The following is a 24,358-nucleotide window of genomic DNA, read 5'->3' as shown; positions in this document are numbered from 1 at the left end:
AAGCTAACTCTTAAGAGTATTTTGTTTTTAATGGATTATATATTGTTTTTAGTGTCAAATTTGCTCCCTTCTTATAGTGCATATGAACATCTAGCTAGTCTCAGGAGGTTACTACATTTGTAAGGTTCACTGACAAAAGCATTCTTCTAACTGCATTTTGCTATTACATAATAAATGAAGTCTTTCAAAACTAAGTATTCATCACAATAACCCATCACACTGTATGGATTTTAAACTTAGAGTAATTGCTTGCCTTTTTTTCCTTTCCCCTAAGCTAATTTCCTGACCTAGTAACATTGGCTTCCTTACAGTCAGTAATAACAAATGTAGAAATAAGGCATCAAACACTGCATGAGAGCCATTACTCTCAGAAAACAATGTCAATACTCAATTTCTGGAGAAGAAATTAAAAACTTTACCTGATAATACTACTACTCCCACATCAGCCAATATGAATGAGATCTGATGGGAATGCAAAAGAAAAAGAAAAACACAGGGGAAAATCTCATATTGAATATTTTAGGGGAATGGAGGTTGTCCATAAATAATTATGAATTTGTAGCATAATTTGATCCCAATGTACTAAGGGTCTGTGTAACAATCCATAAATTCACTCTTTAGGAAAACAAAACAAAGAAATCAACAACAACAACAAAAAACCACAGCATCAGCTCAAGCAGGTATCAAATATTATAGTTAATTTGTTTGGAGGATGACAAAAATCTAGAGGCATGTTTCAGGTCTTAAAGGAAGTATGAAGTGTATCAGACCAAGGAGGCTGATGTAATAATCTGGACCTTCTGCTTTCTTATTATACTTACAAAGTCTTGTGACCAGCCTTCCAGGCCAGAGTACCTACAGTGAGGACCAGAAGACAATCTGTGAATCTGGGATGGAAAGAACTAGGGTTAAAGGTCTTTATTAGAAGAAAGAGAATCTAATCCAGAAGTCAAACAGTGATACCCTGTCCTGAGAAAATGGTGTACTTAAAAACTGTTTGTTTTCAAATTAGATATTATATTAGTCTTCTAGAACTGCCATTACAAAAATATCACACACTGTGTGGCTTAAACAACAGAAATTTATTTTCTCATGGTTTGGGAGCCTGGAAATTCAAGATAAAGGTGTGTTACAGGGTTGGTTTCTGGTGAAAGCTTTCTCTTTGCGTTGTCAATAGCCACCTCCCCACCTTCTATGTGTTCACCCCTGATGTCTCTTCCTCTTCTTATAAGGCAAACAGACTTAATTGGATTAGAGCTTTACTCTACGACCTCACTGAACCTCAACCACTTTCCTAAAGATCCTATCTCCAAACACAGTCACATTAGGAGTTGAGACTTCAGTGTGAAGGTGGGGGGGCACAATTCAGTCTATAAGAGATACCTATTTCAGTTACATTTTTTTCTTTTTTTAAAAAAATCTTATTGATTTAAGTAATCTTTGCACCCAATGTGGGGCTCGAACTCACAACTCCAAGATCAAGAGTCACATGCTCCACCGACTGAGCCAACCAGGTGCCCCTAGTTACATTTTCTTAAGAAGCAATTTCATTATTGCCAATGATAATTGATCAAATTAAATTATTCTGAAGGTCTACCATACCAGTAGTTGGATTCTTACCCTAACAGGCACACAATTGGGGAAGATTTTCTCAGAAAAATTGTATTTTGAGTTTTTAAGAAAAACATTTTTTATTTTGTCTAGTTCCAAATGATCACAATCCAGAAAAAAATATTTTGTGATTTTTTTTAATAGAACTTTTTGGTATGTCCAATTTTGAATTACCACAAGATTGCTTCCCTTTAATATGGCAGTTACCACTCTCTACAAATCAGACATGGAACTACAGGTTGAAGGGTGTTCAACTGATTTTTCAAGATTCAGATCTGATTTCTTTCCAATTTGGAAGAATAGAGAGACTTGTTCTCATTTCACTGAGATTGGTAAAGGTAACTAGGGGGGAAAGAAATTCCACTCCATCATTGCCTACTGACGGCAATCAGAGAAATTTGGAAATCTCTCAATAGTCACTTAGATTGGCACAAAACCACATCAGATTTCCATTGCATTCTATCTGGAGTGGAAATATTCTCATGAATCAAAGCTTTTAAAGACTTTCTTCTTTTTGTGGCCTAAGACCAGAGCATTGCAGAATAGCAAAGTTACTCTGTGGAGTCTTTTCTCTTAAGGTCCTCTACTCCCACTCCCAAATGTGCAGTGGTGCCCTGTCTCTCTGCTTCTCTATGTTGATGACTGCCTTCCTACCTGTTGTCTCACAATCTCATTCTTCTTTTCCAAATTCCCCTTCATCTAAGCTGTTACTTTAGAAAGCAGATGATAAGCTAATTCTTGCTAAAAGGAGTACTGATCCAAACCACGTTAATGTGCTGAGCTTCCTCAAGGTGCGGGCGCGCGCGCACAAACACACACACACACACACACACACACACACACACACACACACACACACACATTTTAACAGGGGTGTTGGGTAGAACAAGGATTAGCAAATTGAATGGGTGAAACTGATGGAGTTGAAGGTATGCACTAGGTCAAAGGAGGAGATACTTCTAGCTACAGGAGCCATTTCTGCCACCTCTCAAATTACACTACAAAGCAAATCTCTAATAAATGTATATATAAAGGGGTCACCTCCAAGATAATTCAAAAATAACAGAAAACCTGACAACTACAACTTTTATGATTCTAAGGAGAGATACTTGATGATATAATAAAAACTAAATATCTTCAATTAAAGTCTGCAAGATGTTAATTAAGCTCTTAATCTTATGATTCATAATAAATTCATCTTAATTAGTAAACTGTGATTTATTTCTGAAAATGAAAAAAAAAACACGTGATGGCTACAGATAACATCACTCATATGGATGACAGACCCTGTTGGCAAACAAAACCTATTGCTACCCTAATGTCAACAGATTAAAGAAAAAAGATTAAACATACTTACGAAAATGACAACTTAATGAAATCATATGCTAGGAAAGAAGCATAACTTGTTAGACTTAGTAGAATCCAAGTCAGAACTGAGTACCTTCCAATTCCATGCAAAACACATTTTTAAACTACTGACTATGCACAAGCTCTGTGCAAAGAGTTGCAAAAACATACAAAGATGCAATATATATAGTTCTTGCCCTTAAAGTAGGGTGACCAAGTTGTTCTAGCTGCCTGGGGCTTGTGTTTAGTATGGCAGGTCCTGCAAACTCAGAAGCTCCCCAACCTCAGCCAAACCAGGATGGTTGGATCCCACCTCAACAGTATTTTCAGACTAGTGGGAAGGTGAGGCACAAACCCCACTATATAAGTAGATAAGCAGAGCGGGGAGTGGGGACCAAGTATAGATGGATTAGGAACATATCAAATACTAAGATGATAAAAAAAAAACCAGATACAGTTCTAAGTATTATCCTTGAATCACTTCCTACCAACGAGGTAAATGTGAGAAGTGCATGGTAAATGTGAAAAGTAGAATGTCAGACACCTTGCTTACTTCTTGTAACAATATTTATATCTCTGTTATCTAGGACATTTAAATAAAAAGGTTAAATTTGAGGTGAATACCAAAGGAATATTAAAATTTTGTTTACTAAAGACTGTCTTAATAATCTGGGTAATCACATACAATTTTCCAGTGTAGAAAATGTAAAAAGAACTACTTCCAAGCCAAGACAACACTTCCCTCTTCTTTTGGGTCATTATTTGCCCTTTTAAGTGATGCAATGGATTTTATTTGATCCATTTTATTGTTAGGGAGAGTAGGCTATAGTTTTTTATATAAGACAGAAAGCATAATCATAAGGCAAAAGCTTAAGAGGCTCCAACATATTAAAATTAAGTACATCTGCTACTCAAAAGATTCCAAGTAAGTAAAAGGCAAGCAACCAACTGGGAGAAAAAAAAAAGGAAAAAAAATATGAAGGATAGTGCCCAGAATATATTGAATTTCTTCAAACTAAGAAGAGTACAAACAATCCTGATGAAAACTGTCAAATGATCTGAACAAGTAATTCACAGAAGAGAACTGGATGGTCAATAAAGACTTGAAAATAAAAATTTCAAAATAAAATCACATTGAGATAGCATTTCAAATTTGATAGACTGTCAACATGCAAAAGTCTGACAATATCAAGTGTTGGCATGATTGTGAAGGAACTGATACAATTAGACACCACTGGTAGGAATGTAAATTAGAATAGTCCTTTGAAAAATAATTGTGAATTATCTGGTAAAGCTGAGGATACTCACAACTCAATGATTCTTTTTCTTAGAGTTAGGAAACATGTATAACAATAGTCATAGCAGTATTATTGGTAATAGCCAAAAAAGGCAATCAGTAGTAAACGAATAATAAATTATGGTATATACATTCAGTGAAAAATGATAGAAAGGGGAAAATAAGATAAAATGAATGACAGCCAGCTGCAACAGCATGGATGAATCTCAGGAACTTAAACTGAGTGAAAAAAGCAAGTCCTAAGTTTCAGTAGGACTTCATTCATATAAAGTTTATATTTATTAGGAGATATATGGGATAAAACCACAAAAGCGAGCAATGAAATAATGAACAAAATTCAGGATAGTTGTTACATCTGAGGGGAGGACAGCTTCTGGTCACAGAGCATTCTGAGAATTTCAAAGTTAATGGTAATGATGTCATTAGTATATGTTATATTGTTATTCTCTATACCTTACATATAGCATACATGTATTCCTGTATGTTGACCCAAAATTTACTGAAACTAATTTTAAAATAGAATGTAGTCTCATTTTATATATATATATACACATATATATACATATATATACATATATATACACACATATATACATATATATACACATATATATACATATATATACATATACATGTATATATATGTATGAATGACATGGTACTATACCCTGGTACTCCGAATCCTAGAAGTTTTGTTCTTATGGCATCCATCTATCCAGTTGAGGTACATGGGTTAAGGCTCTGCTATATCTTTGGAGACTGAAGATGGTGGTGGGCCATAATTCTTATTAAACACAGAATTACAGTACTGAAAATAATACTGGTGATTATGTATTAAATACTTATACTGTATTTATAACTGTTTTAATGCTCTGAGTGTACTCTTTAATTTAGCACTCTCTGGAACTCTGTAAGGTAGGTACTGCTCTTATTCCCATTGTTATAGATGAGAACACCGAGGCTCAGAAAGGTAAAATGATATACCCAGCATCACATATCTAATGAAGTCATGTAGCTCAAATTGGTCCAAGAATTCCAATTCTAGAGCCAGGACTCTTAATTACAATGCAAACTGTTTCAGGCGCCTGCGTGGCTCAGTCGGTTAAGTGACTGCCTTTGGCTCAGGTCATGATCCTGGAGTCCCAGGATCGAGTCCCACATCGGGCTCCCTGCTCAGCAGGGAGTCTGCTTCTCCCTCTGACCCTCTTCCCTCTTGTGCTCTCTATCTCTCATTCTCTCTCTCTCTCAAATAAATAAATAAAATCTTTAAAAAAAAAACAATGCAAACTGTTTCTGTACAAAAAAGGTAAAGGTTAGTAGGGGGACAGATGAGCATGGTTAGTCTGACAGCCATTCTACGTTCCTGGGTTGGCATCCAGGTTGCAAAGTTCGACAAGTTAAAGGTAAGGCATTACTCCACAAATTAATTCTTATTCATGGTAGATGCTGACTTGTGGCAACATGTACATAGTGAATATATCAAAGTACAACTTTTGTTTCCTCAAATAATTTTTAAGAAGTTAAATCCTTAAGAACCCAGACCTCATCTAACATTAGCAAGAACATCTACTGCAAGAGTTCATAACTTTTTTTGTGCCATGACCCTTTTGATATCCTGGTGAAACCTGTACTTACTTTCTCAGAATAAGATATTTTAGGCATAAAATACCATGCGCAGAATTACAAATACTGAAACAAGATTATAAAAACATTTTAGGGATCCCTGGGTGGCTAGTCAGTTAAATGTCCAACTCTTGGTTTTGGCTCAGGTAATGATCTCAGGGTCATGACAGAGAGCCCTGTGTGTTAGGCTCCATGCTCAGCACAGAATCTGCTTGAGATTCTCTCCCTCTCCCTCTGTCCCTCCCCCCCTGCACGTGCATGCACTCTCTCTCTCTCTCTCTAAAATAAAGTAAATGAGTAAAATCTCTTAAAAAAACATTTTAAACTTTAATGATAAAACAATATATGTGTCTCTAGTAGCGAGTATAATAATTACTGAAATTTCGAAGCAGTAAACTCATAAACAATGTTTTGAGATATTTGTAATTACTGTCAATACAATATCAATAAGTCACTGATTTCTACTAGTTGTAAAACCACAGTAAGAGATCATAATTCCATTATTATCATCTACCTTCATAATTAAATGAATTGCTAAATTTCAGTTAAAGGTTAATGAACACAGAATTGAGTATTTTATTTTTTTAAAATTTGGGGGTCCTGGGTAAGAACCCTGGATGTCCTATTTATGTTAGTTTGCTTCTCCAAGCTCACCTCCCTTTGACTGATCTGGTTTTCCCAGGCAGGGACACTGCTCTCCTCTCTGTGCCATTTCATTCAGGCTGATACAGATACCATTGTTTTTCATTCTGTATTCCCAAGCCCTATGATGTATCCAAGCTACCATGTTACTGCAGTAGTTTCTAGGCTTGCTCTTTCGCCAGGGAGCAATTTTATGATTCATCATTCACACCACACAGCCCTCTCTCCTAATATATAAGTTTGACAAAAGGCAGAGCACTTTGGGAACTAGCATTCATCATGCTTGTTTGCACAAACCTGATTTATGTTTACCTATCCCCTGACCTCTCCCGCCCCCCTTCTGTCTAGATTCCAGTAGGAAGCTCCACAGTAACAGCTAAATATCATCCCAAAGCCTTGGTAAAACGGCCGTATGGTCGGAGAAGGATTAATAGCACACCACCGGAATATCTGTGCAGTGATCCATAAAACTCAGAAATGATTGCAGAGCTTCAGGACGAAGAGTTAAAATGACAAAAATATACGGACCATGAATGGGCAAAACAAGGGGGTAGAAAAATCAGAAAAGAAAACGCAAGAAGAAAAATAAAAAGAGAATTAATCACAAAAAATGATCCTTCACAAAGCTAATATTCAGTATTTACAAGCCCACCAGAATATCATCCTTGACTAAGGTGAAGATGAAGGTATAATGTCATATTTGGGCAAGCAGAGAAATAGCTTTCTACAATGTTTTGCACCATTTTTCAAGGTGAAAGAAAATTTGCCCTCCAAAACACAGCATGGATCTTTAATTTCACTCATTCCTTTGCAGGGAACTCTTCAATGGCTACAGAACAATTACTTTACTATGTATAAATGCAGAAATGATACTGGGGAATTAAAGAAAAAACAGGTACAACATGGATGGAGCAGTGGGTATTATGCTAAGTGAAATAAATTAGACTGAGGAAGACAAATATCATATGATTTCATTCATATATGGAATCTAAAAAAACAAATTAACAAACAAAAAGCAGAATCAGACGTAGAGGTGAGGGGTTTGGAGGATGGGCAAAATAGATGTAGGGAAGTGGGAGGTACAGGCTTCCAGTTAGGGAATGAATAAGTCATCGGAATAAAAGGTACAGCATAGAGAACATAGTCAGTGACAACTGTAATAGTGTTGTATGGTGAGAGATGGTAGCTACACTTGTGGTGAGCATAGCATAATACAGAGAAGTTGAATTACTATGTTGTTGGTATTAATTTAACATTATACATCAACTATACTCAAATAAAAATAAAATAAAATAAAAAACAAACACACATCCCTCTTATCCTCAGCTGACCTACTTTTCACACTAGGAAATCCAATCCTTAAGAGCTCTGGTTTTGGAATCAGAGTGCACTGGGTTCAAAATTCTAGCTTTTCCACTGCACCTATGTGATCTTGGGTGAGATATTGAGCTTCTGTTAGTTCATCCGTAAATGGATATATCAACATTTCCTCCTTTATGTTTGCTTTGGAATGGACTATCTTAAGATAATGTATAATAGGGATTTCACATAGGGTCTGGCATACATGCAAATGTTCAATAAACAGTAATAATTATATTATTTGTCCATAACTGTTTACATGTTCTAGGCTTATCTCCTTTACTTCTAAATGTATTTGTCCTTTATCTATACTAGGTCTATACTCTCAGAATTAGAACTAATAGGGGCCCCTGGGTGGCTCAGTTGGTTAAGCGTCCGACTCCTGGTTCTGGCTCAGGTTGTGATCTCAGGTCTGTGGGATCAAGCCCTACATCAAGTCCCCCCATCGGGCTCCAGGCTCAGCGGAGAGTCTGCTTCAGATTCTCTCTCTCTCCCTCTCCTTCAGCCCCTCCCCTCACTTGTGCACTCTCTCTCTCTAAAATAAATAAATCTTAAAAAAAAGAATTAGAATAAATGACTTTCCTAACATAGTAAGTCATACTAACTGAATGTCTTTCAAAAAGAAAGATACATTTTTGAGATTATCACCTTTCTGTGACACACATGACAGGTCACTGAACATCTGCATAAAGACTCTTAGTTGTGTGAAACTAATATCAACAGATCTTTATTGATCAGCAACTTTATTCACTGTCAGTCCTGTAACTGCTGTGGTATTGTTATAATAGGAACATTTTGTTTATTACAGCTAAGTGTCTCATTGTTTCACCCTGGCTGCATGAAGTCCTTATCTTCCGTCCCATAACTCCTACCTGGAAGTTACTCTTTCCTCCCAAAAGGTAATAAGCATAAAATCCTGTCAGCCACAGTGAATACAGAACAGAGTAAAAAGCAGAACCTTGAAACAGCAAAGCAAAAGACAAACACGCAGAGCAAGAGCGGACTTAGGGCAGGGATATTTTCTAATAATTAGGGCACAGATGAAACCCAAAGTGTCTCATTATGCTCTCTCACAGAGTATCCCTGAATGGGGACTTTATGCATTTAAACACACAGCAAGCTTGCGATTTTGCAGAGTACAACAAGATTATGGATATCTAGAAGCAACAAGGCAGCACATGATGGTCTGGATCAAATCTCAATGCAGGACACATAAAGGGTGCCCGAGAAGACACTGACCTTCTGAGAAGTCATGTCTGAACAGGAATCGTTCCCTTGGACATACCTGCTTCAGGTTTTCACAAGTTCTTTTATGAAAGGAGAGTTTGTCACAACTTAGTGAAAAATGTTGCTTATAACCATGCAAGTTAAGTGGATATAAACTGTATTTGGTTTTCGCTCCATGAGGTTCATTAAGTCATTCTCCACTTAAAATTTGCATGTTTTTAATAAAATGTAAGTTAAGAACTCCCCGGGTGTTTTTACAGTTACTGGAATAGGGTGAAACACATGTGACAACTGCAATAAAAATTCTGGTGAGGAGAATAGGCAGAATAGAATGTTCTCTTCCAGAATGTACTGAGCAGACTCAGTCCAGTTCCCATTCCTCACGCTATACTTTAATATATGTTGGCGATGAGGAGAAGGAGGAGGGGAGGAGAATAGGGGATTGCTGACATTTACTAAGAACATTCTATGTGCCCAACAACATGCCAAAATTTTGCAGTTTTCTCATTTAATCCTCTAAACAACCTTATACGTCAGATATCATCTTTATTATTTCATTTTATAAATGTTAAAATTATGATTCAGTAAGGTCCAGTATGGACCCAAGTTGAAATATATACTTTCTAGATTTCAAGTCATTCTTACTTCATGTTTAGATTTGTTTTCTTAAAACATATAGTCTCTTTTTGTTAAACATCCAGGGAAGGGGCCCAAAAAAGATAAAAACATGTCTAACCAATCTTAATTTTTAAGACAGGTGTTTTGGAGTTGAAGTGCCTTCTTTCAAAGGAGGGATAATGATGTGGGGCTATTATGGAAGTTAGTGATGTGTATATTTCTCTGTCAGTGAGGGTTTCAGGTTTCCTAATTCCTATTTATCCTATGCACAAGGGCATTCTTGTTTAAAAAGATTTTTCATTTAGATCCAAGCAATTATAAATGATTATATTTAATCTGTAGCAATATTATTTTATATAGGTAAATTTTTTATCAGTGGCATATAAGGATAAGCTTATTATTTTAGCCCACCTGTTCTGTAGCTTAGATTTCTAGGGATCCTCAATAAATCAATAGCTATCTTAAATTCAAAACTACTTTCTGCACCACCAGATGAGTTCAGCTAAAGTTGTATTAAGTGAAAAGTAAAATTTGATTTCATATAGTATAGTGTTGCCCTGCTTTCAATTATTCAATGTTAGTACAACCAAATGAGTGACTGACTTACCTCCAATTTTCAAAGCTCTTCAGGGACTGGGACAGACAACATATCACTATTTGAGTACACATTTAGAAGGATACTTATGCCGGGGGGAATAAAAGCACCAGGTACAGAAACAGGAACATAGTCTCTGTCACAGGAAAAACAGATTCCAAAATTTAAAGGTTAGTCATAAGCTCTGTGTACCACTGAGAAAATGAATGTCTTGTGGACAGAGAAGATGTAAGCAGCTGCATCCCTGGTAAACTGTCTATGTCTGATCAATACAAAAAAAAAAACATTTCAAGGAAAAAGTGTGTGCTGTCTCATATTCTTCATCAGGAAAATAAAAAGACTTCTCTGTAAGGATGTAAAAAAAAAAAAAAAGAAAGAAAACTGAAATGTGCTGTGTGATATCCTAAAAACAGATTCAACAGGTCTTGCCCCTTCTTTCATTACTTAAAAATAGTCCAATTGATGTCAATCATTTTACAACTGTGACCCAATGACCATCCTTTGTCTCTCATACATAATTTTGAAAGATTTTAAGAGATAATAGAAACAGAAAATAAAGGTATACATGGATGATGCAAATGTTTTCCCCATAAGTGAATGGTGAAATGTTCTCTATCAATTCCTCAAGCTATTTATTTGAAAATATTTACTCCCAATGTTGTTTCTATGTTGCATTGGTGCATATGAATCAATATACACTGCTTTGGTGTTTTTAATTACCTATGGCTGATACCAAGAGCCCAATGGAAGGTTACTCATCATATTTAATCTTGATGACAACTCTTTACTCTTTACTTTTGTACCTATTTAATGTGTACTTTTGAATTGACAGAAGGTATCTTAAATGATACTGAAGATAAAAAACAAAAACATGTGGTCCCTGTCATTAAGGAGCTTGCAGTCTATGTGGGAGATTCAGATGACAGAAACTCCCAAGCACTGTGATAAGGGCTACCATCTTGTTATTGTGAAGACATAAAAGAGATGCCAGGTCAGCCAAGAAAGGTCTTCCCTATTTTATAGGTAACAGGTTCAGTAAGCCTATATAATTTGCCCAGGTACTACAATTATGTCAGAGGAGTTATCATTTCTAACCCAAGTCTTCAGATGCCAAATACATTATTCTTCACACAGCACTACATTGTCAATGTGTGTGAAAATTTCTTCTTCTTTTTTTTTTTTACTTTTTAAAGATTTTATTTATTTATTTGAGAGACAGAGAGACAGAGAGCGTGAGCGGAGAGAGGGGCAGAAGGAGAGGGAGAAGCAGACTCCCAGCCAAGCAGGGAGCCCGACATGGGGCTCAATCCCAGGACCCTGGGATCATGACCTAAGCTGAAGGCAGACGCTTACCTGACTGAGCCACCCAGGCGCCTCTATCTCCTACTTTTAAAAGAAGTATTTCAGAACGTATTCTGATTTTTTTTATTAGATTGGGACTACCGCATAAAACTTTTGTTAGGTCTTATGGGTGTCAAACAGTTGAAGCTATATGATATGAGCAATGTTAATAATCAAAGTTTCTAGTAGGAGATACTAAATAAGAGCAAGAATTCCAATCTGACTGCCTACATTCATCATTCCAGCTCTGCCCTTACTATTTGGAGTACCTTGAGAAAACTACTTAATTTTGCTGTGCCTTACTTTCCAAGTTTGTGGAATGGGAGCAATATAAATGCCTATTCCATAGGTTGTTGTAAAAATTAAAGGAAAAAATATATATAGCTATGAAAATTTCCTGGAACACAAAGTGATGAGTGAGGGTATCATAATTATTAGCACTTGATACTTTGATTCAGCAAACCACTACCTATCTCTTTAAAATAAAAAATAATTTCATGTAATGTATTCAATAGGACACATATTTTTGATAGGCACACTTATCTAACTCTCAAATATAAATATTTGCCCATTTCCTAAGCAACTCTTTGAAAATGACATTATCTCAACAAAGAGATTATAACTGAGAAGAAATGAGAACATTACCATTACGAAAGAATATTTGTATTTCTCGTAAGAACCATGATAGAATGATCTGTAGAAAGAAAAAAAGGCACCCTAAAGAACTAGGGTTCCTAATGTTTGCCAAACAGTGTAATACAGAAAAACTTGTAGTATTTAAATATTATGTAAAAAATAATTAATTAATCCTAATGCTTGAGTCATCCTGCCTAGATTCCTGTGTTTGATGTTGGCTTTAGCTGACACATGGAAACATTTAAGAACTAGAAGCAAAGGCATACCTATTCTTTTATAGGCCATTCCTAAAGGTTAGAAATATCTCAGCTTCCCCGCAAGCTAATTTTGACAGCATTATAGATAAATCTGCCAAACTTTAAAATTTCAGTTATTCTAATTATATTTTGGTGATGATTGTACAACTCCATACATTTACTAAAAATTAATAAGTTTCACACTTAAAAATAAGTGAATTTACGGTGTATAAATTATGCTTCAATTAAAGTGCTTTAAAAATTCACTTATTCTTTCAGCAGGTTTAAAAAAATTTGTAGATGGAATTTAGTCAGCCCTCCAAGTTTATTATTTTTGGGGTAAAATGGTTCATGAACTTCATTCCACTATCTTTATCTAAGAGAAATCTCAACAATTTAGATAAGGGGGCTTTTAAAAATGCCAACTGCTTTTAAGACACTGAAATTCTTTGGGGCCCCTGGAAGGCTCAGTCAGTTAAGCCTCTGCCTTCAGCTCAGGTCAAGATCCCAGGGTCCTGCTCAGCAGGGAGTCTGCTTCTTCCTCTCCCTCTGCCCTTCCCCCTGCTGGTGCTCTCACTCTTTCTCAAATAAATAAAATCTTTAAAAAAATACACTGAAATCCCTCCACCTATCTTAAAATAGCTAGGGGCTTTAAACATGTGCAGACCTGAAAATGATCTGGGGGAATTTAGACACAAACAGATTAAAGATTTTTTCATATGATCACTGACACCTGCAAGGTTTAATTAAGCTGAAAGTCACCAACTTCTCAAAATGCTGACTAGTGGCTTGTTAATTAGTTGCTTTTTCATTGATTAGCAAGTTATACAATACTCTGTTATAAATGGCTGTAATGCTTGCCTTGTTTCAGAGCTCAATTAATATGATATAGACTATTTAACAACTGTGTCCTTGTTTGATTTATGAAGCAAAAGCAGATAATTTTATTGCTAACCTAAAACAGGGATGTACAAAAACACATTTTCAAAGCAAGCTAAAGCTGATCATATAAAACTTTCTTTGTCTTTTAGGGAAACTTTGATGAAGTGAGCCATCAATTGTCATGAGCAATCAATTAATTTCTCAGAATTCATGTTGTCAACAAATTTTCAAGACAAATGTTTCAATATATAAGTACCCATCAATTTTCAGTTATCCAAATTATGCTTTAGAATACTCTGTGGAATTAATTAAAATAATTGTGTGGGCACTTCTCTGCTTTTTTATGTGCAGAAGAGTCCCAAATCTATTATCTCCAGACCCTGTCTCTTCTTGGAACCTCAGGCTGATTTATCCAACTGCTTATCTGACATTTCTACGAGGATGCCCAGCACCCATCTCTAACTTAATAGGGCTAGAACAGAACTCTTGTGCTTCTGCCTGCCTCCTTTCCCCAACAATCCTGCTTCCTACCCATCTTGGATAATTCCTCCATCTATTCTGTAGCCTAGGCCAAATGTCTAGAAGTTACACTTTTTCTCTCATTTTCCCATTTCTCACATCTTCTCTTCAAAATATCTTGGATTTGTACATATTTTGTACATTTCACCATTACCACCTTGTTTTCACCGCCATTTGTCACCTGAGCAACAGTCTCCTAATTGTACTTCAGTTGCTTCCCTACAGTGCCGTCCCCACACCACACCCGGTATGTATCTTGTCACTTCTCCTATGGAGCTTTCCATTGGCTTCCAATTATGTTTGAAATAAATACCAATCTTTCTATACTTGATTGCACAATTCCACATGATCTGGCCCCTGTAGACCTCTGACCTCATCCCCCTACCTCTCCTTTGCTTACTTGTTAACATATCTGGTTTTTTCTCTTTCTATAGTGGAATGTAAACTCTTTAAGAACAGGTACCATATCAGGGCACCTGGGTGGTTCAGTCAGCATCTGACTCTTGATTTTGACTCAGGTCATGATCTCAAGGTAGTGGGATCGAGGCTCGTGTGCGCTTTGCTTTCAGTGCGGAGTCTACTTCAGATTCTTTCTCCATCTCCCTCTGCCCCTCCCTACTTATGCTCTCTCTCTCTCAAATAAATTAAATCTTAAAAGAAAAAAAAAATAACAGGTACCTTACCTATCCCATTCTTTGATCTATCCAAAATGGTTAGAACAGTGGCAAGCACATAGGAGGTACTCAGTATTTTTTTGTTGAATGTCTGGATGTCTGGATAGATTTGGAGAGGTTTCTTCAATGTAGAGTTACCCTATATTGGTTTTCTCTAAAAAAAAAAAAAAAAAAAAAAAAAAAAAAAACCACAAACCTCCAAAACATGTAAGTTATTTGATTAAACTTTTATAACAGCAAACCAGATTCTCTATTTGCCTTTAAGAAAACTAAGGTGAATATTGGTGCTATAGTTGAGTCTCACCTTACATGCTAGAATTACATTCTAGCACAAATTCTACTACCAAAGTATGAATTTAAAATTACCCCTACAAAAAGCCTTTCTATTGCCCATTAAGTATAATGCACATGGTCTTTTGTATATAAAATAATGTGAAATAGAAATAGTGTTTTTTACTATATTAATGAATATACTGCAGACCCTATTTGCCTACCTGATCATTATTCACTCTGTTTCCTCTTTTCGAACAGAATCCAATATTTTCCTGTGGTTCGCCCTATGCATCAGAGAATATGGGCCCATTCCCAAGCCAATGGTTGAATTATGGCTGATCTAACCAAATCATTTTCCTTGCCAGGGACCGGTTGGGTATGTGATGCAATTATGGCCAAAAAGAAGTGAGGAGAAATAGGCCTGGGGAGAGACATCATCACTAATAAAATATGTAAGAAATAAAACTTTTTCCACTGGACCTGGAATTTCCATGTGAGCTTAAAACTTCGGGAGTCATCTTTCTTTCTTTTCATTATTATTAATATTTTTTTGAGTATAGGTGACACACAATGTTACATTAGTTTCAGGTATACAACATAGTGATTCAACATCTCTCTATGTTATGCTGTGCTCACCAACGTTATTATAATATCATTGGCTATATTCCCAATGCTGTGCCTTTTGTTCCCATGACTTACACATTCACTAACTGGCAACTGTCCCTCCCATTCCCCTTCACCAATTTTGCCCATCCCCCTCACCTCTCCCCTCCTGAAACCATCAGTTTGTTCTCTGTTTTTATATGTCTGATTCTATGGCAGCTATCTTAAGGGAAACTAAGTTGACACTCTCAGAATGACAAAGCAAATTAATGGAGGAAAAGAAAAAACTTATGTCATTGATGACACCATTGCACTACTGATCTGCAGCCTTCAGTTACAATATGCAAAATACACTTTTACAATATTTTATCTTTAAGCACAATGCTCATGCGCAGCACCCTAAGATTTTTCCTCTAGTCAGGCATGAAATGAAATGAGACTTACTGAGTGACCAGCTGATTCACTTATATCTCAGGGTCACTCAGATTAGCACTCTTTGGGCAAAATAGTGTGAGAAATTGCTCATGGTACTTAAATTGATATTTCTCTCATCTTTTCCTTTTAAGTTTGCATAGGTGAGTATGACTAAATTAAATGCTTATATATTGGCATGCTACTCTTTTCATCTTTAATAAAGACATCATAAAGTACAAGTTGATTAAAGAATAAAGAAATGTAGCTTATCACATGAAATCTCTAATTCAAATGATCTAGAATATATCACTTTATCTGACTTGAATGCACTATCTTCCTCACTGAACTCCCTTACCAATAATAATGCTCTATATTTTGTGAAACTAATATTCATATATGTCATATCTCTACTTCAAAACTTTTGCAAAAGCAACCATGTGTGCTCCAATTCTTAAAAAAAAAAGTAATAACAAAATTTTGGTTACATTACATTGAACCGTAAATTCCAATGAAAAACATTATAGTATTTTTAGCCATTAAAGTGTTATCATCTGGGCATATTTAATAAGAATCTTCATGGATGCAACTTTATAATATTCCAACTGCTATGTAGCCTGAGTAAGATCAGGTCACCTCATAGTTCATCATACCATAGGTTTGTTGCACTGAAAAGGAAAACTCTTTTGACACTAAAAAAATGTGATTAAAAATTTCACAGCCATCTGTAAAAATGAAACAGAGCCTGTCTCCTACACAAAAGAGAGCCAAAACATCTTAGTCAGTCTCTATACCAACCTGTATTTCCTAAATGTTCAGACGGCTTGTTAAAAATTTGTTGTTCTTTTCCTGCCTTCACCCCTATTCGCCGTTCCCTTCTGCCTCTAGATTCCTTTTTTTTATGAGTACCTTCCTGTCTCTTAAAAATATAAATCAATTTAACTTTTCCAGGATCCTTCTCATGCTGTATTCTACCCATTAATTGGGTATTAACAACAAAGTCCAAGGTAGGTGGGCACTAGGTAGCCCAAGAAAGAAGAAACAGAAAGGGCATGAAAGTATCCAAATCACATTTCTTTTTAGAGTTCACAAAGTAGACTGATGCAACAGTTGTCCCAAGTAGGAACTATTACCCATTCTGGAGCTGAGGAAACACAGACTCAGAGAAATACATGGACTTTCCCAGGACCACATACCATTAGTGACATTCATAGTTATGTTTGCATTCATTTCATTACATTCAAATCAATAGATATTGAAAATCTGTTATGAACCAAGGACTATGATAGCCTACAGGACACAGAATAATAGAATGTAATCTGGTTCTCTCTATTGTGGTTGTGGGATCTTCTCACTACTAGAGATGGCAGGGTCAGGTCCACCCTTGCCCCTAAGAGTAGCAACACAGTTTCTTGCAAAGCCAATGACGAAGGTACAGAGACCACCTGGCTCTTCCCTGTACTCCTGGAACTCAAACTAGGGTGGTGCTGTCAGTCTCACTACTCATCTCCTTTATCTTTTTTTTTTTAACCTCTGTCCCATGGCTATCAGTGTTCTTGGAAGAGTAGAGGAATTTTTAACAGGTCCCACTCTTTGTCCCAAGTGCTGTGAGGACTTTTGTTTCGAAACCTTCTCTTCTGCATGAGTTGAAATGCATATGATTATTTAGTAAGTGTTGAACCTAACACACGTTAAGCATATAAGCTCTACCACCTTCCATCATTACCTGTCTACACACTGCTAAATTTTGCTTGCAGTATCTTAAGTGGGAGATAATAATAATATCTATCTGAAAAGATTATGATATGGAATAAATGAGATAATACATATAAGGCACATAATTATTATAAGATTTAGATGAAAATAACTATTAGAGAAAAAACAAAACAATTATCATTTTAGTTATCCTTACACCATCAACACAAATTTAAGCACCCATTTCAGGTCAAGTAACTTTTTGCATCATATACTTGAAAATGTGTTTTCCTCAAGTTAGTGGAGGACTGTGTCAATTCCTTTTTGGCTATGGGAAATGACTGCCATATTCGCAAATAAAACACACTAAAATATTCATACTGGCTGTTCTCCCACTTGGCTGCATATTTATAATTTTTAAACATTCTGGTATTAGTCTTCTGAGATATCATTAAGTTTCTCAGAAAAGCAAACTAATAAAAAAGCAAAAGAAAACACAAAACATTTTCATGATTTCCTCTCCACCTAAGATTTGCTGTTACATCACAGATTTATACACTTACAGCACTTCAATCCACACCCATAATGGCAAAATGCACAAAACATAAGGTTTTACTAGATGACAGTTTGTTATGAGTTTCCACAAGTGCTGAAACATGACTCAGGGAAAATAGCTGCGAAGAAGGTGAGGACAGCAAACATGCACACATGAAAAGCAGTTCCACCACAGAGAAATGTTAGGACTGATTACCCGAATCATCTCAAAAGTCCAGAGACTTAGTCTTTATCATGTACAGCAAGAGCAATTTAAAAATAGTCAGAGGCTTCTAAAGACTTAGAAAAAGTGCTTGCAGGATGGCAACCCAAGAAATAAAATTAACTCATTATGCAAAGAAGAACTACCCTTTAACATTTTGGGTTTTTTTTCTTTAGTAAGAGAAGATTATAAGCACAAGAGTGTTTAAGTAATAAGACTTCCCTAGACCACAGACCACTATGCAAAAAGTAGTCGATTTCTTCAAGGTCCAAGGAATCAAATTAATCACCTCTACATTTGGAAATGTCACCCTTGATAGGAACAGAGGCAGTGAATCCAAAATATTTTTATAGGAAATACTCAAAATATTCAATTCCATACTAAAATTTGGGGGGAAGAAAATGAAAAGTTTCCTATTCCTTGCATTTGACAATCTCCTTTGCACCTACTGGAAACCAATATTTATTCATTGATTCAAAACCTATAATATGCATATTACATAACAATGTTCTAGGTGGGTAAAGCAGTAGAGACAATGAAATCCCTGTCTTCTTGGAATGTACATTTTATGAAAGGAGAAAGACAAAAGACAAACAGGTAAAGGCAGAGTATAAACATACTAGCGCCAATGGAGAAAAACAAAGTAGGATGGGGCTGAGAGATATTCAATATTTATTTGTAATACAGATGCTTCTTTAACCAGTCAACAGACACTTAAGTACCTATCATGTGCCAGGCACTGTACTATGTTGAGGGATCGAGAAATCAGTAAGACATTGTTTCTAACCTCAAAAGCACAAACAGAAACAGATTTTTTGTTTGGGTGAACATATTCAAAATTAAGGTAAAGAAAATAAAGTGCTGTGAGTAGAAAAATCAGTGATGGCATTTGTTTAATAAAATAGAATAATGTCATATGTAAGGCTATACAAATCTAAAAATACCTTTCATTGATAGCAAAGGGGAAAATGTATTTGAAAACTGAAAAACAGATTTTTAAAAGGGAAAATACATGATTATTTATATATATGCATATAGTAGAGAAATATATATGAGATATCTTTAACAATTTTTCAAGTCCCAAAGATCGAAGAGTACAAACTAAAACTCATTTGTAATCCTTCACTTAAATTATTTAGAGATAAGTTGGAGATCTATCCTAGTGAACATAGTACTTTTGAGAACTACCTATATTTTATAAATGCAAGTAGCTGTTTCACTGTTTGGGATTCAGAATTGTGTCTGTCAGTACATGAGGCATACAAATTTATTTTCTAAGAAAGCCCACTAGAAAAAACATTGTTTCCACCCAATGGCTTCAGTAACATGGCTGAAGCATTAGAAGGTTTCTTAAAGTTCCACTGTTGATTATTTTACGGAGGAGATGTTGAAAGGTATAGAGGAGATGCATCACCAGGCATCCCCATCTCTAGAGAGATTATCTGCCTGTGAAATCTCTCAAAGGAGGAACAATAGGGAAATTGGACAGTTCATGGCACTTCTTTTTCTATCCATTGTTCTCAAAATAATTGGTATTTTTAAGAGTCTAATACTAACCATGCTCAAATCAAATAGTTTATGTGAGTAGGTTAAACTGTAATTTTTTCTCTGCCTTGAATTCCTCCAGCTCACTCAGAATACAAATATTCATCTGATACTGACTTCAAAACTGCATCATTATCTCATGTGGTCATTAAAGTGGCTGAAACAACACCTCAAATTTCACTATAGTCAAATTATTTTAATCCCCTGGTTAGATCTTACAATAAAACAGTGATTTTATTGGCGACTCAACTTTAACATTAAAAGTGAAGCATCATGTCTAAAAATGATTTAGTCACTCACCGGAGGAAAAGATTCTATTATGTGCCTAGCTGGTATGAAGCACAGAAAAAAACCACAGGAATGATCAAGATATGACTTGTGGGAAAAAATAACTGTAAAAAGGCTTAAGGTATTTTTATTATTTAATATCTTCAATTATTAAATATTTCCATCACAGAAACATTCATAAATTATTATTATACCCATGTACTCAAAAGCCATATTTAACAGATGATCATATTTTACAGATTGCTTAAGATATATTTCTTTTTTTTTTTTTTAATTTTTTATTGTTATGTTAATCACCATATATTACATCATTAGTTTTTGGTGCAGTGTTCCATGATTCATTGTTTGTTCATAACACCCAGTAAGATATATTTCTTTTTTAACACAGCATTTAAAAGTGACAGTTCATCTAAGGCCTTCTCTATCTCTGTTACCTGCTTTTATTCCCAAAAGTTTTCTGAAATTTGTATGTATCACTATCATGCCTGTTTTTATACTTTTATTAACCATGTATTACTGTGTGTATGCATGCACACACAGTTTTGTATTTTTACATAGTTTTGTATATACCTATGCATTTATATAGTTTTTGTATTGCTAAAATGTATATTATCAGCACTACATTTCTATGTTACTTTCAAATTCTCTATTTTCAGTAGAGAAATATTACATTTTTGCAGATATTGTCAGTGATACATGTAGCTCTAATTTATTTTATTATGCAGTATTCCATGATATGCATGAACAGATTATCTATTCATTACCCTTCTAATGGACAGTTGGATGCTTCTGTCTCTTTGCTATTACCAAAAGTGCTTTGGTGAACATCTACTATGCACAGGTGTTCTTGCATATATGCACATGTTTCTCTAGGGCATATATATATATCTAGAGTGATCATTGTTGGATTGTAGGTATGCACATATTCAGCTCTATGCTCAAATTGCTCTACAAAATGACTGTAACAATTTGTGCTCTATTCCTCACTCATGTAATAGTTTTCGGAAGAAAGAGGTAAGTTTGAATCAGGTGCCGAAAGAAAAAGGCCTTGGAAGAACAGGATAGTCACAAAGTCCATATAATTTACTCAAAAAGAGAGGCAGTAGTACAATAGGAAAGGAGCTTTTAAAATTATTTAGAAAAGCTTGTGATGGGAGCTTGTCGGAGGGCTGATGCAAGTCAGGCACAGACGTCATCACCAGGAGCCAAAGGCAAAATCACAGAGCCAGCATCTGTAAAACTCACAGGTCTGGAAATGTGAAGTCTCTGAGGTCATCACTTTTAATCAACACTAGCAACAGGAATGAGGCAGAGGAAAGGATTCAACACATTTACTATCCTTCATTTAAATTGCTTAATAAGAAAAACTTTCATTTAAATGGAACACTCTTTTTTCTTTTCTTCTCTTTTCTTTTTTTAAGATACAGAGCTTAAAAGGGAAAGCCATAGCTATTTAGGAATTCTGTGGCTCACTAAGAATGTTGAGTGACAGGAGCATAAAGGGGCAAATATTCCACTTTAAAAACTAAGCTAACAGCAACTGGCTGCATAAAGATAAGAAAAGAATGTGGAATTAGCCGGTAAACAATAGCTTCCAAAATGGTTTCACTGACAAAGTCCCTTTCAAGTCCATTCTCCAGCAGCAAGGATCATTTTTCTAAAAAAAAGTAAATCAGCTCATGTTCCTTCTCTGCTTGAAACCTGACTATGACTTCTTATTGCTACAGAATCATGATCATCTAAAGTTCTTATCCCAGCCTATAGAGCCCAGTGTGACCTGGCCCATGCCTATTTCCCTATCAATGCCAAAGGACCTTCCCCCTTGCTGCTATGCTTAAAGTACAGTGGCCATAAGACACTATCCTGTGTCTGCTTGAATATGACCCTTCCAACCCACCAGTCTCATCGGGTCTGACTCCTCCTTGCTTCAGCCTCAGCTCCCCAGGGCTTGCCTCATTGCCTTGTCCAACACTGCCACTTACGTCACTCATACCCCCACGTTTAAATTTTCTTCCTAGCATTAGTTAACATCTATTTTTTTATTAATTTTTTTCAAGTTATTTACTATTTGCCTCCCTTGATTAGAATTAAACCCCATGAAAATTTAACTGCTCTACCCCAATTCTGAAACAGCACTAGTACATGACAGATTATTGGTTCACTGTATGGCAGAGATGAGTGGCATCTATATAGTCATAATTACAATGGTAACCTCTTATCTCCCATCCGATCTATTAGCAAATCTGATGGCTGCATGTTCAAATGCATCCAGAATCCAACTCTTTCCCAACTTTTGCCACCACTGTTCCAGTCTAAGCCAACATTATCTTTTATGCATGAATTACTGCAATAGCTGCCCAACTATGCTCCTTGCTTCCATTATTGCTGCCCTATAGATTACTCCCTGCAGAGTAGCCAGAGAAAATTCAAATCATATCATGGCACCTTTTTGCCCAAAGTCCTGTAATCCTTCCACCTCATTCAGAATAAAGCTCAAATTCCTTACTGCACCTACAGGGCCCTTCATGATCTGACACCTTGCTGTCTCTGATCGTGTCTCTACACCCTACCACAGTCCTTCATACTCACTGCACTCCAGGTACCCTGGGTTCCCTCTGTTCCTCAAATACGCCTAGAAGCATCCTGCTTTAGCGCTCTGAATTTGCTCTTCCGTTTTTCAGAAGGCTTCTATTGATAATTGATATTGATATTCTATTGATAATCACATATTTCACTCTCCCCTTTCTTTCAGAGGTCCAAACAATTATTCTTCTTAGAGAAGCTTTCCTTGAAAAATCCACTCTGCTTTATTCTTCTTAGAACTTTTTACCACCTCAAATATTATGTAGCTATTTGCCTATTTGTTTACTGTTAATGCTGTTAGAATATAAGATCCACACGGTCAGGCATTTTGCCTGGTTTTGCTTTCTGCAGTGTTTCCAAAGCTCAGCCAGTGTCTGGCACATAGAAGCTCAAAAAATATTTGTCGAATGAATGGAAAAAAATGACTTTACTCTGGCATACAGGATACACAACGTCAGAAAAGGGCCATGGAAAAGGGGTCAAATCAAGGAAATCCTCTAAATTTCTTTAACAGATTAGAAAAATGAAGCTCAGATATACTACAAGAGTTACAGAAATTCACACATTGTGGTATTCATTAGTAATGTCTTGCTAAGCACATGATATAGGATCCGACTTTCATTCCTTTTAACCACATGATTAGCTCTGGCAGAAATTATGTCACTTCTGGGTAGAAATGTAAATAGCCTTTATGATTTTCCACCTTTCCCTTCCTGGTCTTGACAGCATTTAAAGGAAGCCTCCATCAGCCCAGGTCCCCTGAAAGACCCACCAGCAGAGGCCCCATTCAAAATCACCTTGGAAGATATCATGTGAGTGAGATGGACACCTTTGCAGTGTTATGACACTGAAATCTTGCAAGTTTTTTTTTTAATTGTATCATAGCTAGACTATGTTGTGTATCCCAACTGATTTACTGATAGCTATTAAGTGGAAGTACTGGGACAAAAATTTATGTCTCCTTTCTGTCATTCTAAGCTGCTCTGTGTCAGTAGACAGAGCTTTGTTACAGAAGGAAAATACAAGCCCATAACGGGCTGTTTTTATTCAATGGGAATTCTCATATGCACCTCATTTCATTTTCAAGGATAGGAAATAAAGAAAGAAATCTTAAGCCATATGACATGAAATATAAGTCATTAATCAAAAGTTTCTGAATTCGATATTTAGAAACTACTATCTCTACTACTTACATGTTCATTCTTTCTATGTACCTAATCCATTTTATTTAGACACTTAAATCAGCAGAGCGCCAGAATTATTTTCCATAGGATTTTGTTTCTGTAGAGTAAAGATTTGATTATCTTCTCCTCTCACCACAGAAAAATCTCTATAAAGCGGCACTTGCCTAATGTTACAAGAGACTGACAATTTCTAATGAGTTTTCCACACTAGGAGATCTAAAGTACCTTCTGAATCAAAGATAGAATTTCATGTTGTAAATTTTCAATATTAGGAAAGACACTGTTTTTCAAATTTTATTAGTTTTCTATGTTTGGGATTTGGGGAAAAATCAGGTACTGTTTAATTAACCTAAAATATAATTCCCTAATCAAATAGAATACCAACAAGTTTGTTCCATCCTAACTGAAAAAA

The 24,358-nt window shown here is 35.8% G+C and overlaps 1 protein-coding gene across 2 annotated transcripts in view; it reads right to left on the bottom strand.

Annotated features, from left to right (window-relative positions):
- The window catches only part of CNTN4 (contactin 4), a 987,359-nt gene that overhangs the window by 433,050 nt on the left and 529,951 nt on the right, over positions 1-24,358 (bottom strand). The window lies entirely within an intron of this gene.

The sequence above is a fragment of the Zalophus californianus genome, chromosome 1, assembly GCF_009762305.2.
Source record: "Zalophus californianus isolate mZalCal1 chromosome 1, mZalCal1.pri.v2, whole genome shotgun sequence".
Classification (NCBI taxonomy): domain Eukaryota; kingdom Metazoa; phylum Chordata; class Mammalia; order Carnivora; family Otariidae; genus Zalophus; species Zalophus californianus.
Note: the sequence above shows the minus strand (reverse complement) of the source record. Positions and strands in the feature narration are given on the sequence as shown.